This window comes from Tauraco erythrolophus, chromosome 22, assembly GCF_009769465.1.
Source record: "Tauraco erythrolophus isolate bTauEry1 chromosome 22, bTauEry1.pri, whole genome shotgun sequence".
Lineage (NCBI taxonomy): Eukaryota > Metazoa > Chordata > Aves > Musophagiformes > Musophagidae > Tauraco > Tauraco erythrolophus.
In genome coordinates, this window is record NC_141486.1 from 1,559,872 (window position 1) to 1,576,457 (window position 16,586).

Here is a 16,586-nt window from a genome sequence, read left to right on the forward strand (position 1 = left end):
AACAGGAGAGAAAAGAACCTGGGAATACCAGTCAGTCCTGAAATGACAGCGTCTGTCAGCATGACAGAGCCAGGCAAGGGCCACCCTAGCATAGCCCAGGTGAGATACCACTAAAGACAAGTAAGTACCAGACCCTGTCTGGAGTACTGTGTACCCTCCCAGTCTAGTCCAGCACTTGAGTAAAACCAAGTGAAATAAAACACAAAATACAGACGCTTTATCCAATTAATTTATTTTTTCTTAAAAAAAGGAGACGTACTTCCTTCCAGACAACTTGGAAAAAAGGTTTTTAAGCTAAAAGACAATTAGGGGTTTGAAGAGATACATATGGATATATTTAGATTGGAGAGGGGAAGTGAAATGCTAGAAGAGCTTTCCAAACTGAAAGCAGCACTAGCAAATGAAACCCCAAATAGCAAGCAGCTGATGGTGGAGCTGGTTTGGTTGGTGACAGTGACCTGCTGACACAGCTGTGCAGGAATCACCAGCAGCTCAGGGCACGACTGCCAGTGAAGCCGTGCAGAGCATCAGTGACAGGGGGCGATCTCAAAAGGCTTTGGAGTCAAATTAGAAAGAGCAATGAGAGAAATTAAAGATTTGGGGAAGACAGGGAAACAAAGTCAGCAGTGCTGGGGAAGAACTCAAGAGAAAGAATTAATACACCCTGAAAACACTGAGATTCTGTGATCTGTGTGCAACCAAGACAGCTGGTATGAGCTACATGAGCACTACACAGCTCAGGTCTTTTCTGCATCTCTGTGCAATCTCCTATTGCATTAGAAAACTTCATCGAATCATCGAGTCACAGAACGGTTCGGGTAGGAAGGGACCTCAAAGATCATCTAGTTCCAACCCCTGCCATGGGCACGGACACCCTCCACTACACCAGGTTGCCCAAAGCCTCATCCAGCCTGGCCCTGAACACTTCCAGGGATGGGGCAGCCACAACTTGTCTGGGCAACCTGTGCCAGTGCCTCACCACCCTCAGACAGAAGAATTTCCTCCTCAGATCCCATCGAAATCTCCCCTCTTTCAGTTTAAAGCCATTGCCCCGTGTCCTGTCACTACACGCCCTTGTCCAAAGCCCCTCTCCAGCTTTCCTGTAGGCCCTTTAGGTACTGGAAGGCTCCTGGAAGGTCTCCTCGGAGCCTTCTCTTTTCCAGGCTGAACAGTCCCAACTCTCTCAGCCTGTCTCCATAGCAGAGGTGCTCCAGTAACTCCCTTGGAAAGTTAATTTACCTAATCTAATGTCACTGGCTAAAAGCAGAATGTATTCCCTGTCTGTATTTCTGCTAATATTTTAAGCTCGCTCCGCCCCTGATTTGTGCTTTAATATTAAGACTAGAAAAACAGCTCAGAAAAACGTTCAAGGGGAGCAAAAAAAGAGAGACTACTGCAAGAAGCAGCTCACCTGTCACAGAAAAGCATCACCATATCTGTCCATATCTGCAGGACAAATGGTGTGATTTTCACATAACACAGCTCTGAAAATTATACTGTTCCAGAGATGAAAAGTTAAAGCACTAGAACTGAAGTCCCAAAACACAAACACTTGGCAAAGCGTCCTCTGCCAAGACACACAAACTTCAAATCATCTTTTGCAGCAGGGAAGGAAGAAGAACAGTCAAAGTGCTTTACACCACGGGATCAAAGATAAGCATGCCGCAAGAGGAAGGCAGTAACGCGAGAACCTCCCCTCTCCCCCAGCCAAAATCTGGTGGTCTCCCTCCTCTTCTTTCAGTTGACTCATACATTGCTTTTACTTTGGATGCAACATTCTTGCTAATGACTACTGTCCAATTCAATTATTTATTCATTCCAGGGTTTCATGCTCCTGCCAAAATGCAGGTTCCCATACACTCCACAGAAGCCCTGGCTGTTTACCAGATTAGAAACTCCCTCTGTGGTTGTGGTTGTGTCCAACTTCTCACCGATTTACCATCGCTGGTCTTCCTAAATGGTGAAACAGGGGATGTGTTCTCCAGGTATTTACAGTATATGAACATACACGAGGTCAAGTATTCACAAGTGGCTGCGTGTGGACGGGCAGGGTCTTGGTACGTGTTACTAAGAGCACGCTGATGCTCACCTGTGTAGCTCCTTGCCACCCTGCTGCAGTGCTCCACACCAGATCCAACCCCCTGCTGCAGTTACCCAACACCAAAGACACTTCATGAGATCCTGAAAAGGACGGGATATTAAGTAGCGTAAGAGGAAATAACCTGGGCTGAGCCACTTCAGCTGTCTTTTGTGTTACTAAAGATAAGCAACACGTGGATGAACTTCTGTTTAAAAATAAATCATTTCCAGTGGAACACCCCCGCACAATCGGTCTCTGAGTTACAACTTAGGAGGTCTCCACCTGTGCCTTCGGGTAAAAAACAGCACCTGGGGCAGCAGCAGCAACAGGTTAGTGGCTGTATAATATTTCAGGCTGAAAATCTCATGTTTGCTTTCACAGACTCTTAAGAGACAAGATGACTGACACGGGGCTGTGTGTGCCACAAGGAGAAGGACACTGTTTTTAACAAGTCTGAGTCCATGCTTGGGAGGAAAAATTCCACACACACGAGTTTCTATTATCACAAATTCTTTCAATAGGTTTAAGTCTTGTACAAACCCAGCGCTCCACCAGCAGGTATTTTTGTCTGAATGGGTGACTTGATGTCTCGACTGCTGCCTGCTCCACATGTTTGCACAGAAAGAGGCATTGGAGTGGATTCCTGAGCACACCCTGGAGAGGGAAGCTGGGACAGACCTCACTGCAGCAGGCTCAGGTATGTGGAAGCGTTTGCACACCTGAAGGGCACAGACCTCATGGTGCACCTGCCTCCATGCTGCTCTGTTACCAGGGACGCGCACACACAAGGATTTTTTTTTGTGCTCTGCAGTAGCCTACTGCATAAGAAAACAAACAAGGTGGGACAGGAGAATGAGGAAATTCTCTCCAGGGCTTGCTTCTTTCCCCCTCAGTGCCATTGTCCCAGGCCAGAGAAGCCACAGCCTCCGTTTCACGACTCCTCTAATCCTAAGGAAAACAGTAAGCCCAGGGCTACACATAGGACTTTTCCTACTTCAAGCCATCATCTTGGAGCAGGGCTGATCTCAGCACATCGGCAGGCTCTGTTCAGATAGAGGTTTCAATCCCTCCACTGCAACGCCACCTTGGCAGCTCAGCAAACCCAGCCAGTTCAGGGAGATGTGCAGCGGGATCTGGCAATAGCAAACTGTTAGCTCAAGTTCAGCATTAGGACTTACTTCCACCCTCCACCAACACTTAACCAGTGCTGCCTCATCTCACATATAGAAGAAGGCCACGTTCACAACTCCAGGGCACAGAGAAGTAGAGGAAAGATAGGTATCTTGTGCCAGTGCACAACAGAAACAACAGGTAAACGAGCTGGACCTGGTGAGATGCCAAACACAAAGCGGTCTTCTCAAGCTGTAAGACAACCGCCATTACACATAACCTCCACAACAGCTTCCCAATCTATTGCTTCTGTCCTGGAAACAGTTAATCTCGAATCCTGCCACTCCACAGTAAACCACGGAGTTTTTCCTGTGGCAAACAGCCTTCTAGACACCCAAGGGAGGGAGACCTTTCAGTGCAGAGACACAGGACATGCAGAAACAGGACAGGCTGTGGGAAGGATCTGCCAAGCTCCCAGAAAGTACTTTGCAAGTCAGCTCAGTCTGAAAGACGGTGCGCGAACAGAGCTTCCTTAAAGTCACGTTCAAAAGGAATGAAGCCACTGCCCAAATCAGAACTCCAACAGGATTAACAGAGCCCTAAATCAATATCCATTACCACAGCAAACTCTTCAAGAGAGCCTCACCTCTCCCATGCCAGTCCTGAAAAAGCAAGAAATAAAACTAATTCCACTGGCTCTGCCCAAAAGAACCGGAGCCTTAAAACACACCGTTTCCGTCTCCTTTACACTAGTACCTTGTTCAACAGAGATGGTGCTCTCTGTGGTGGCCCACCACCCCCGGCAGCCATGCCAACGACGCCGGCTCCCGCACGGAAGCCTCAGGACTTCTGTCTCAACACGGCTGGAGTGACTCTCACCCAGGGTCTCTCCACTGCCACCTTTGGTAGCAGGAACAGGGTCAGGGGGTCCCTCTCTTCTCCTGAATAAGAAGTGAAAAAGATCCTAATATTTACTCCGAATTAAAATGAAAGTTCCTGAGAGAAATCCAAGGGAAAAAGATGAAAAATCACAAGTTGGAAGGCAAAGATCTCTTGCCTGCACATCACATGCATCTCAGTCCTGCATGACACAAAGGAATGCTACGTATAAAACACGTCAGTAATGGAAAAGACAACCAAAAATTATCCGTGCTCTACTTACAACAGTCCAGCTGGCAGATTGAGTTCCGCTGGCTCTGAGCTCGTGGTCTCAAGCCCAGTCCTTGGGCTGTAAATGGAGGTGGGAGGGGACACAGGGAGCCTGCAGACACTACGGCACTGTTCACTGGCCCTAACCATGGTCTCCCCTGAATGGTCTGAGCTGGTCATCATGGGACTTCAGCACTGCTTTTAGTTTATTCAATTTCCTGGCAAACTTGACAACTTTAACTGCTTCCTTTCCAAACGAGTGGACTCGCTGAGATTCCTCCAGGATCCCAGGCTTAGCTCCAGAGCTGCCTAAAGGCACAGCTGAGGGACAAACCAACTCTACCTGTTCATGCTGCAGGAGTACCCAGCAGCGGCAGCCAGAGCCTTACTGTGCCAAGCTACACTGGCACGCTTACAATACGGAGAACAAACACATCGTTCTTCAGCAACGTAATATAACGTGTTTTAATAGATACACACAGTTGATCTCCAAGGCCAGAACTCTCTTCGGAGCAATCCCAAGCAGCTTCAGCAACCCCGGGCTGAGACTCAAGACACACACGGAGGGACTGTGCCATGCCCAGCACATGGCTGTGTTTGACCCACGCACCTGTGTTCTCCTCTTGTGCCACTCCTGAAGAAGGAGCTCTTAGTGCTATATTAAGAATTTAAGGGAGGTTTGCAAGGTCACAGCGGAACTGTGTGGCTTGGGCTGGTACTGCATCAACGCCTTAGAGTCCCAACCACAAGCCTTTTCCAGAAGTTTAAGGCTTCCTAAAAGCTCAACACCCTAGAAAGGGTTCAGATAAAGAGCAAGAAACAGAAAAGAATGGCTCAGGAGAGGAGCTCCAATACATTTTAAGAGTTAGGATGTCAGGCTGCCTTAGTTTGTATTTCCTGGGGCTTGTCCACGACCAGAGAAGCTTGCAAATTGATTCAAGCCAGATCAGCAGAGTAAAGCAGAAAAACACACACTATGTGACATGGCACATTCTCCCTCACCACCTGTAAGCATGAGGGTTAAAGCTGAGCTATTTAGACAGAAATAGAGGCTCCGGTCCTTCTGGCTTTCAAAAGCTTTTGAAGGAAGAAGACAGGTACTCGAAGATGTCCAGCTTGAGATTCCAGAGGGTGGAGAATGATGAGCAAAAAAAGAGCTGAGCAGGGCTACAGACAACATCTTGTGTTCAGCTTTGAAAGGAGATGATGCCTGGGCAGACTGTGACACGCAGAGATGGAAGCAGTCAGCAGAGATGTTGGAAAGGTGACGTGGCCAAGCTTTCCAGCAGCTATCACGTACAACGCAAGCAGAAGAGGCTTTTAAAAATAACCTACCGGGCTGTTAGTTTCTCGTGAGCGGAGAAAGCCACACAGGAGAACTGAGCCTCTGTGATCACCTCCATCAAGGATCTCAGGCTGGAACCATTACAGCACAGCCGTGGATGCTGGAGGTGAGAGCAGAGAACGTGGCACATAAAAAACGCTCCGTTGTTGATGAGCCATGCCCACAACGGACGGACTCACTCAGGCTGAGATAGACCCTTTCTTAAGGCAACCCTGACAAACCCTAGAGGCAGGATACGGGGAGGTGGTGGAGCAAAGCCTCATGCCACCCATGCAGGGAGGTTTTGGGGTGAAGGATTAAGCCAGAGTTCAGTTGAGTTCATGTTCTCTGCAGCACAGCCAAATCATACAGCTGGGGCCAACAATCACGGCCTGGGAGTACATGCCCAATCCTGGGGGAACTCATGGGAGGTCTGCAGGTCTTTGCAAAGATCATAAGAGAGTCTTGCCAAGTAGCATCATTTGCTATTTTCTCACATTCATCTGAGCTGCAAACCTCTATCCTTCAGGGCTCTCGGCTGCCACCATTTCCTTATTTTATTCTTACCAAATCCCTGTGTTTCATTCCCACATTCCACACTTGTACCAATACATGTTTGTTAATCTTATTATAGAGCTGCTCTTTCCCCAAGAGACAGGCTGCACCCTCCTCGCATAACTACCACATCACACTCATGGACATAGCACAAAAAAAAGTGGTCCAGTTTCAGACTATGGACTCCAGTTGAGATGGACAGGCCTCCTGGAGTTGCACAACATTATTTGGCAGCTCGATGCAGTTATATGTATTAATCAACTTCTAATTGAAGTGAAGATTAGAAGAAGTTGATAAAGCATCAGCATTGGTGCAACCCTTACGGTCCTGTCCTTTGCTTTGAACCAAAGCAACACTGAGCTACGCAACCGAGGCAAAGCTGGTCGCATTCACTTAGACAATTCCCATTACTAGAGGAGGGGCCAGAGCTTTTCCTCTCGGCATGGTGACAATCACGTTCCTTTGATGGAGTTTGTTTTCATAGCAAACTTGTCTGGTCACCTTCTGTTAGAGACCCTGCTTGATCTGCTTCCCTAGAAGGGGACGGTCATTCCTAATCTTCCAGCTTCTGCAGACTCCTCAGGAAATCTTTAAATCTTTGAACAAAAGGAAAAAAACCCCACCACAACTAAGGACAGACTGTTCTTTACAGGACAATGCACCGAACCTCATGAAGCGGAGCACGATGCCAGCCCATGTTACTACTAATGAGCCCAATGAAGTGAAAGGCAGCAGAAAACAAACCTCCTGCACAGCAGAAAACCTTAGACTGTAAGACTGATAACACTGGAGGAAAGGCTGAGAAATGCTGAGAAGAGATGGGTACAAATGGAGAAAATAATGGTGAGTTAGGCAGGGTGAGCAACAGACTCCTCTCTGGACAAGCTTTTTGCTCAGCCATGCCGAAACTACAGGAGATGGAAAAGCAATGAATGAAGGATATTCCTGAGGAGCGTGGCAAAACTGAGGAGTCCTCGCCAACGTTCTCCTGGCTGTAACCTCATTTCTGCTAGAGAAGTCTGACACGTACAGCCAAGTTTAAGCACCTGGACGTATGCAAAGCTTTGCACCGAGATCCAAGAGTGATCCTCTACTGTCTCACAAAGGGTTCCAAACTCCATCAAGCTACAACCTGGCAGTTGGACTAGATGATTGCAGTAGGTCCCTTCCAACTTAACTGTCTTATCCTATTCTGTTCTACAACAGCTCCTCCACTTGTGCCGGCCACCGCTCAATCCTTGCCGCAGTAGAGCAAGGAAGATTCCTTCCACAATGACCACATCAACCTTTAGCATGGGGTGACAGAACCAATGCCATCACTTTTTGGTTTGTCTCTCTTCTCACAAATCCTAAGTCTGGAATGCAGAGGGGACTACATCAGCACAGGAATCAGTAGGAACTCCTCCCACCTACACAAGAATCCTAGGAACAAAGTTTTCCTTTGAAAGAAGAACTACAATCTTGGAGATAATCCATACTTCCAACCGTTGGGCCAAATCTTGGAGTCATCACCTACAGAGGCTCTCCAGGCTGCCCTGCTCTTGGCAGGACGTGAGAATAACATCGTCTCTTCACCACAGCAGCAACGAGCTGCTTCTTACTGTCTCCTACACACTGCTAAAAGTGAAAACGCTTTTGAAGGTGCACAATAGGCTTTTGGACTCAATACATCAGTGGGTGCATCTGACCAGATCATTTTCATGCCATTGCAAACACAATATGGTCCTTGCCTTGCCAAATACAAAACTGTAAGGGCACAATACTAGGAGCGACACTGGTACTGGCTCTGGCAGCTCCTGTGAGCACCAGAGGGCACAGGAGCCTAGTGCCCACCTGTTTTGCAGAGACTGCACAGTGCACATCTGTCACAGAACGTGGCTCAAGGGAGTTATTTTTGGGTGATGGACAGATGCTGAAAGCTGCCACGAGGCCGAGGGCGGTTGGTGAACTGTGCGTGCATGGCTCTTACCCACACACAGGACAGCCAGGCAGGACACAGCAAATAAGTTTGGGAGAAACAGATGTCAGAAATGACGTGAACTGAAGTATTCTACTACATCAGCAATAACCTGCTCCCATCCTGATAAAACACGAGCACTCCCAACTAGAGTGAGCCCAAATTAACCTCAAGTCTCCACTGGGACACTTTCAAAGGATCTGAGCATATTCCACCCTTGGCCATCTTTGACAACCCCAGCCAGACGGATTATCATAACCTGAGCAAACCAAAAGTGCAGTTCAGGGAACAAAGGACAGCTCACTTGGCCCGGAGCCACCCACCCACTGTCCAGAAGCAAAAAGCCAGGAACAGACATGTCAACTGCAGGTTGTTTTGGTTCTTTTTTTACCACTAATGAACACCAATAAACATTACAGTCAGTATTCAGAAAGGCGAGACGCTACATCAGCAGACGGTGAACTCGAACAGTGACAAAGGTGGTAGCAATTAAAAGGCAATTAGGTTCTTTTCAAAGAAGAGTTCTTTCTCTTCAAAGTTCAAAGTTTGCCTCCTCACCTTTGAGCGTCGCAAAACTTTCCCCTTTTCAATATTGCTGCTCCAGCTCCAACAGAACGCATCCACCTCCAGCCAGCACTTCTTGCTGGGCACGGAGAACACGGACATGCAAGCCAGAGCTGATCAGTTCCGCAGCAGGCCCATGACTTCTGCACTCAGATGGAGTGACTTGCCATGCTCAAGCCCATCACGAGCACAATTTCTTCTGTTCTGTACGCGTGCAGTATTTCCCCCCTCCCTGTTTTCATTTCTCTATTTCTCCCACCACTAGCCTTTCAGATCCTATATGCCTTGCACTGTTCATTGTTCTCCTTTCTGTCTAGCTGGACGAGGCAGTCATCCCCCTTTTCTGGCACCCAAGAGCACAGCAGTTTCTGTAGAGCAGCAGAATTGAGGCACCTGAGAACATGTGAGACCCGAGGAGTGAGCACCAGTCCCACAGCTCCTGAAGCAGAGAAGATGCTATATAAAACCCAACTCAAGCACTCATCTGGAGAGAAAAGCATGGCACTGGAGACGCCAAAACTGACAGAGGATGCTGCATCACAATTTCTTTATAAAACATCTAGGCTAAAAGGCTCCTACAAAAGCATGTCAGACACAAATTCCTTATAGCCAACGCCAGCATGAATTCAGAGCTAGTACTAACAAGATTCCGTCAAAGGCAATTCCCAGGAGGCATCTACAGAAGAACCTTTCCAGCACTCTCTGTGCATGTCAAGTACTTCTGAAGCAATTCTCCCAGGACCATAACCTGGAAGACCACTTGATCATGGCTTCATCTCTCTTCCCCAGATCAAGGGTACAAAACAGTAACACGGTAAAACGTACCCACATGGCAAAATACCCAATATTCAGCATCCAGGGCTGAGAAATCTGGAGGCCTCCCCTTCCCTCCAGGGACCATGCTGTGTTTAAGCAGAGATAAGGCAGAATGGCTTAAATCCCAGTCGCTTAACAGGCCTTGCTGGGATGCCAGAACAGCTGAGTGCAGCCTGCTTACCGTGCACTTTGTTAGGTCAGAAACCACCCAAGGACTCTCACTAAAAAGCACTCGGCACTTCTTACTGGTGGAGAGAAACAGGACAGCAGTGGGACACAGGAGACAGAAAAGAAGTGTCATGTGACCTGTATTTTCCAAGATTACGTAAATTCTTGAATAAATAGACACTTCCTTATCTTCTGTGGCGGTTTCTGCAGAGACGTTACACAACCAAGCACAGGAACAGCGACCAGGGAGATGAGATCCATACGGCCAGAAAGCAGGAAACATCCTGCTGCCTCACCGTATGCTGAGGAACAAGTGGGACAGAGTCCTGAGCCTTGCAATAGTCTTCAAAAACTTCTTAATCTAAAAAAAAAATATTAATATTTGGAACTGTATCTTGCAAGATATGTATCCTGCAAGATCAGACAACTTCTGCTTCCTTAGAAAATCCAGGCTTAGCAAAGAATGTCTCTTCCTATTTTATATGACTTAATCAAGAACAGCTTCCAGCATATATTCTTCTAACTACAAGAGACTTTTTTTTAAATGAAGGGAAAACTTAGATCTTAAAATGAAAAAACAAAACAACCACCTTCTCTGTACAAGATTCTTCCTCGTGCTCACTAATTCAGCATCCAGATTCCTGCAGGTCCACACCACCCACACCGGTGGCATGTATGAAAAGGAGCCAGCCTGCTCACACAAAAAGCGTCTCTCCAGAGGGTAAGGAGCTACAAGACTGTTTGGAACCATTCAGTGGCAGAAGCATTCAGTCTATAAGGAACGCTAGACATGGCAGGATGCAAGACAAGGTACTACTTGCAAGTCAATATTGGTTGGAACTAGATGACCTTTAAGGTTCCTTCCAACCCAAACCATTCCATAACACCTGATAAACCCTTACTACGTGGTTTGCTGAAGTGGGAAGAACACACGCAAGGCTAAACAGTACAAACAGCTCTGACCAGACTTATTGAAAACGGTGCCTGCTGGCTTGCAAGCCCTCTAAGATTGTAAAATAATCCCAAGAAACACAAAATGAAACCAAGAGCTACCAAGTGCATTCCCAAGTAAGCAAGCAGAAGTTTCCCCAGCTGCAAAATCGCAATGTGATTCAACGTGCTCTGAAAGCATGCTACCTGTTCTGTGATACAGGTGCAGGATTGCAGAAGCTATCCAGCAACATCATAAATACCTGTGTCTCACGCAGACAAACTAATGCCGAGGGTAATGAAATGGACGGCACTGGTTTATTACAGGCCTCATAAAAGGGAGCCTAAAGTCCACCAACACAGACGGTTCAGAAGACTCGGAAGATTCCCAGATCTTACCTTACTTGCCCTTGTTCCAAAGGGCACCATGTGACTCGTGGCTGAGATTTTCAGTCACAGAACCACTGAGGTTTAGGAGACCTTCTGAGATCATCTGGTCCAGCTTCCCTGCCCACGCAGGCTGAGCTGCAGCAGGTTGCCCAGTCAGCACTCTATTATCCCCTGACCACGACGACTTCACATGTAGTTTGATAACCTGTAACGTCAAGGACTCAACAGTTCTTGCAGAGATGGTGAGGAGCTGCTGTGTGCTCTGGAGGGCAAGGCCATTGTTTATGGACTCGGATCCAGATCCTGCAGTCAAACTGAAAAGCTCCTGTTCTTGAACACCGCATCCTGTGAACCCTTTGACAGAGAAACCATCCCTCAATGGGATGAGCAATGCCTAAGGCACCACAGTGCACTGGTAACAAAGACAGTTTTAAGTTAATGGATCAGCTGATAACAACCTAGCCATAGCCACATGGAAAACCTGCACACGTGGAAAACAAGCTCATTTTCCCCCTCTGGGGGTTTTTCAACATCATAACCAGACTCAGCCCAGATAAGGCAACATTTGTACAAGTTCTGAACAGGCTGTCAGGTATGTTTTGAGAATCTGAAAACTACCCTCCAGAACCCCTTGTTAATTAAGTTCTAGGAATCCATTCCATGCATATGACATGAGACAAACTGGTTTAAGCAAGTCATTTTTTTTTCCCTCTCCAGTACTGCCACGTACTCATCACAGCGAACCATCTTCATTGCGTTAGCTTCCACCACATATGAAAGCTTCTTTGAATAACAACCCCAGGACCACCTGACATTTCAGTCCTTTCTTTTCATACGTAAGTAGCTGTTTCTCTACAATTACTCCTTAGGTGTGTGTCCATGTGTAGAGGCAGCGTTTGAAGTGGCCAGTCAACCATTGACCTTCCCTGGAGCTGTCACGTTCCAGGCCTGTGCCAGACGTCGCCGCAATAGCCGCGCAACGTTGATGTCAGCTCCTATGGGAATATGCTGACTTCCAACTCTGGCGTGTCAGGGTCACCTTTTCAACGTAAGCTTTTCAGTACAGACCTAATAGTTCACAAGACCGACTTTTAGAAAAATACTTACGTTTTCCCTGCTTGCAGAAGGGAAGTGAATGTGTGTTCACCTTCACTTTGTATCATCACCATCTATGACTCTCCCTCAAAGCAAAAGCTTCTTCTACCACAGCCAAGAATCAAATTCTTTTGTGCTTCGATTGTTCAAAACACCTGTTGCTTTGAGAAGCCCGAAGCTGTTTCTGAGCAAAATGCAAGGTAGAACATAGGTCATCATCAGCAAAACCCATTCCACTGGGTTTTTAATTAAGCCCAGGAAGTCGATCTCTGTTTCAGTAGACGGTTAAGACCGAAATATACATCACCAGAGGCACTTTCCTACTTTTGCTCTGTGATCTCGGGTAACAGTAAGAGGATGGAACCTGTGACACACAAACAGCTTCCAGCTAGTAATGCAAATACTTGTAAGAGTCTGGAGAACAAATTCATAGCCCTAGTCCATAGAACAGAGCACCTCTACGTTTTCACTTTTGGAAGTGAAAAATACAATCCCACCTTCACTTTTTGTCAGCTCCGCAATGTAGCAGCTCTCCTGCAATATCAAGAGGGAAAGGGCCATCAAATCAAGCCATCCTCTGGGAAGGAACTTGCCTTTGGAAGAGCCTTGGCCTCATGACACTCTTTTGACAGGACTACCTCTAGCATGTAACAAGCTAGAACAAATAGTGATCAACATATTATTTTTTTTTAGTTATGAGGGACAATAAACCACTTCAAGAAAAAGCTTTGAATACTGCCGTTTTCATCTAGCTTTCAAATCCTTGGACTGCCAACTGCTAATCCAAAGCAGAAATTATTCAGAGCTAAAAAGAGCTGAGTACTTATTATTCAGAGACAGGTTTTCCATCTACCGCCTCCAGGAAAGCAGTCTTCTCCAAACAAGTCTGAGACAGATCAAAGTTTCCAAACTTCCAGATAATGCTGACAAGCAGAATGCATCTCATTATCTGTACCAAAAGCTAATCATTAACTACCGCTCGGATTTCCCTATCATCACTTTTACTCTGCTTTAAGCCTATTTACTGCCCAACCTGTAGCCTATTTCCCACCAGACCCACTCCCTGCAATATGGTCAGTGAGAAACACTTGTATTCAGCTTCTCCCAACTGTACAAAACAGGGGTAAGGGCTGAAGCAGCAGAGATTTCTGCTACATTCTACTCGGTGAAACCATCCCTCACAAAATATTGACAATCCCTATTGTTACAGCCAAAGATTCCACACAACCCAAGACAAATATTTACTGCTCAGACTATGCAGCCCACTGAAGGCATAAGCCATTCATGTTAGGACCGGATCAAGGACTGGGATGCTCACACAAAGCTCCACATAATAGCAAAAGTAACTCATGACTCTTCCTCGCAAGATCTTTGCAAAAATGCAAAGACGTTTTAGAACTCCCTGACCAGATTAAATATGTTGCAGAGATTCCTTTCAAACACATTACACAGAACACATTTCAAACATTCTTTTCTGTACGAGAAATTGCTGGTTTGCTTGCTTTTGGATATTGTAACAAAGTAACCTTAGGTTTTTTTAGTATCTCCCCCATAATCACAGAATGGTTTGGGTTGGAAGGGACCTCAAAGATCATCAAGTTCCAACCCCCTGCCACGGGCAGGAACACCCTCCACTACACCAGGTTGCTCAAAGCCTCATCCAACCTGGCCTTGAACACTTCCAGGGATGGGGCAGCCACAGCTTCTCTGGGCAACCTGTGCCAGTGCCTCACCACCCTCAGAGTGAAAAATTTCTTCCTTAGATCTAATCGAAATCTCCCCTCTTTCAGTTTAAATCCATTGCCCCTTGTCCTATCACTACACGCCCTTGTAAAAAGTCCCTCTCCAGCTTTCCTGTAGCCCCTTTAGGTACCAGAAAGCTGCTATAAGATCACCCCGGAGCCTTCTCTTCTCCAGGCTGAACAGCCCCAACTCTTTCAGCCTGTAATATAATGAAGAAATGTGACATTTTCAAAGCTGCAGGCCAGTTTTTAGGAGCTTGGGGGAACCGTACAAAGTAACAAAAAATATTCTAAATTGTGCAGAAATTCTTCAACAACATGTACAAGACAAATCCTGGCAGGGTAGCTGGCTCTCTGACCTCTCTGATCAGAAAGCTGGCATCAGCAATGGCCACAGAAGAAAAACTGCAACAAAGGAGAATAAGTGCAAGAAGTACAGCTGCACTGTGCTCAGCAACACAAGTGCTTTCATTGTAGGGGCAGTGGTTTCCAGCAAGATCAAAAGCAAGAGTTGCACAAAAAGGTATCAATCGGCAAGCAGTGCACATGATCCTACTATTGTCATGTACCGGAGGGTTTTACTTAAGGAATTCAGCAAATTAAGGAAAGTCATGCCACTGCCGAAAGAGTTTTAAACTAGCACGTCTCACCAAAGAAGCAAAACAGTCAGAATGATTTACCATCCATACAGCAGGACATTTTATAGCCAAGGACAGCACTCTGCAGTTACGCCCTGTGTGACGAGAGCAGCACAAAACGGCTTTACAAGTACAACCAAACCTGTAGCAGGATCATGGGGGCAGCTGTAAAACTCCCAGCTATCTTTCTTTTAAATTGTTTACACTTCCTCCAGCATTCTTCAGTCTCACCTGACACCACCTTAAACATCAAGTTCAGTACATCCTTGCAAGATAATGTCTTATCCCAAGTAAATGAAGGGCACCAAAGCCAAAGGTAACTCAATCTGCAGAAAACTCTCCTGGCAGACAACTCAGAAATCACGACGTGGTCTCATGTCAAATCCATTAGACCTGGACCTCAGATAAACAAGGGAACCATAAAAGAGGCAACTGAGAAGTCCAGACCAACACTGTGGGTGGCGTTTCGCTTCCACAGTATTCCAAGGCTGGATGTGTTCCTCAAGAGCTCGTGCTTCTAAATCCCTTATCACTTCAATGTACAAGGGTTGATTTATCACATCGGAAACACGTACGGCATTGCGCTGCCCTCCCACGGAGTGCTACACTGACACAGCCACTTCCCGAGGGCTGGAGGAGAAGGAACTGGCACCACCTGCCTGCTGGGAGCACTGGCTTTGAGTCTGCTTCACGTTTGTTAGTGTTTTTCTTTCCCAAGTCAAGGATGCAAGTTTGAAAATGCAGTCAAGCTGTGACAATAGGTTGTGACTAAGTCTCCTTAGCACAACGCCTTTCGGAGCAGGAAAAGTTAATTGAGGCAGTAACTGATCAATTGGATCCCTGGCTCTCCGTGCAGCCTCCGTCCAGACACAATACGGAGGAACCCAGCCAGGAGCTGCAGGGAGCTGCTGAGCTACACAGTGCACCAAGGTCGGGTGCTCAGCCCACACGGCACGGCACGGAGCTGCTCCGATCTTCCCACAGGGAGCACGTTCACCGTTTGAAAGAAATCAGACCAGGAGCAGGCTGGGTCACGGGGACGAGCATCTCCATCAGGAGGCTGAAGTCGTATACTTATCAAATAGCTGCTTTTCCAGGCTCCCAAAGGAGCAGGCCAGCAGTTGGCTAACAAGCATTAGCTTGCATGTTCAGAAGCGCACTGTGTCTTTGAGGTGGCCTGAAAGAACTTTTTAATCCTCCAGATCCAGCCAAATTAAATTCTCTCTCTAATGTGAGAAAAAGCCTGGAAGTGTATTTAACATACTCCTTCCCCCAAGAAAAGATGCGTTAGATATTTAATAAAAGAAAAAAAGAAGCCAAGTGTCGAGGTTTCTCTTACCCAGGTTAGCCAAAAGATCAGCTAAATATACCGCAAAGCTCATATTCCAAGCTCATTTTCCTTCATCAGAGGAATGACATTTGAATCCTTGATAACTAATGAGCACGTGTGGGAAAAGACGACTTTTTTACAGTGAAGCAACTCTCCCGAAGTCTCAGGAGGGAGCTTGGTGCACTTGCTGTTAGTTTCTTGGCAGAACAGCTGTATTCTTTTCCTAATTTTCTCCCAGCTTCTCAGGCTTGACAACAAGATGTGCTGAGCATCACTGAGAACAGAAGATGCTCAATCACTTAAGACATAGTCTGCTATATTAATTTAGATACAGAGCTGCCATGGTCTGCTATACTAATTCACAAAAACATTAGTCTGAACAGGTTGTATGCATGTACAGCTTTTTAGACAGATTACAAATGACACACATCTCTGGTACAACAACAACTGCGGAATTTTCTAATATTATATACATGTAAAGTGAAAGAGCAAAAAGAAAATTTTAAAATATTTTTCACAGAAGCAATTGTTCTAGCTAGCAATCCCAGTTAAGTGCCACTGGAAATCAACAGGGCTCTTGCAGATATGAACTGGTGAAACAGCGGGAAGAAAAGACGTTGTGAAGGTGACATTAGATTGTAGAAACAGAGGAGGAGAAAAAGGAGGTATTTCATCACAGTTGCCTGCTTCTAGCTTGGCTTCTAAATCAGAAAAGTCTAATTCTAGGACCAACAAGTG

The 16,586-nt window shown here is 46.4% G+C and overlaps 1 protein-coding gene across 1 annotated transcript in view; it reads right to left on the minus strand.

Moving 5' to 3' along the window:
* SLC31A1 (solute carrier family 31 member 1) overlaps positions 1-16,586 on the minus strand; it is a 28,814-nt gene that overhangs the window by 8,743 nt on the left and 3,485 nt on the right. The window lies entirely within an intron of this gene.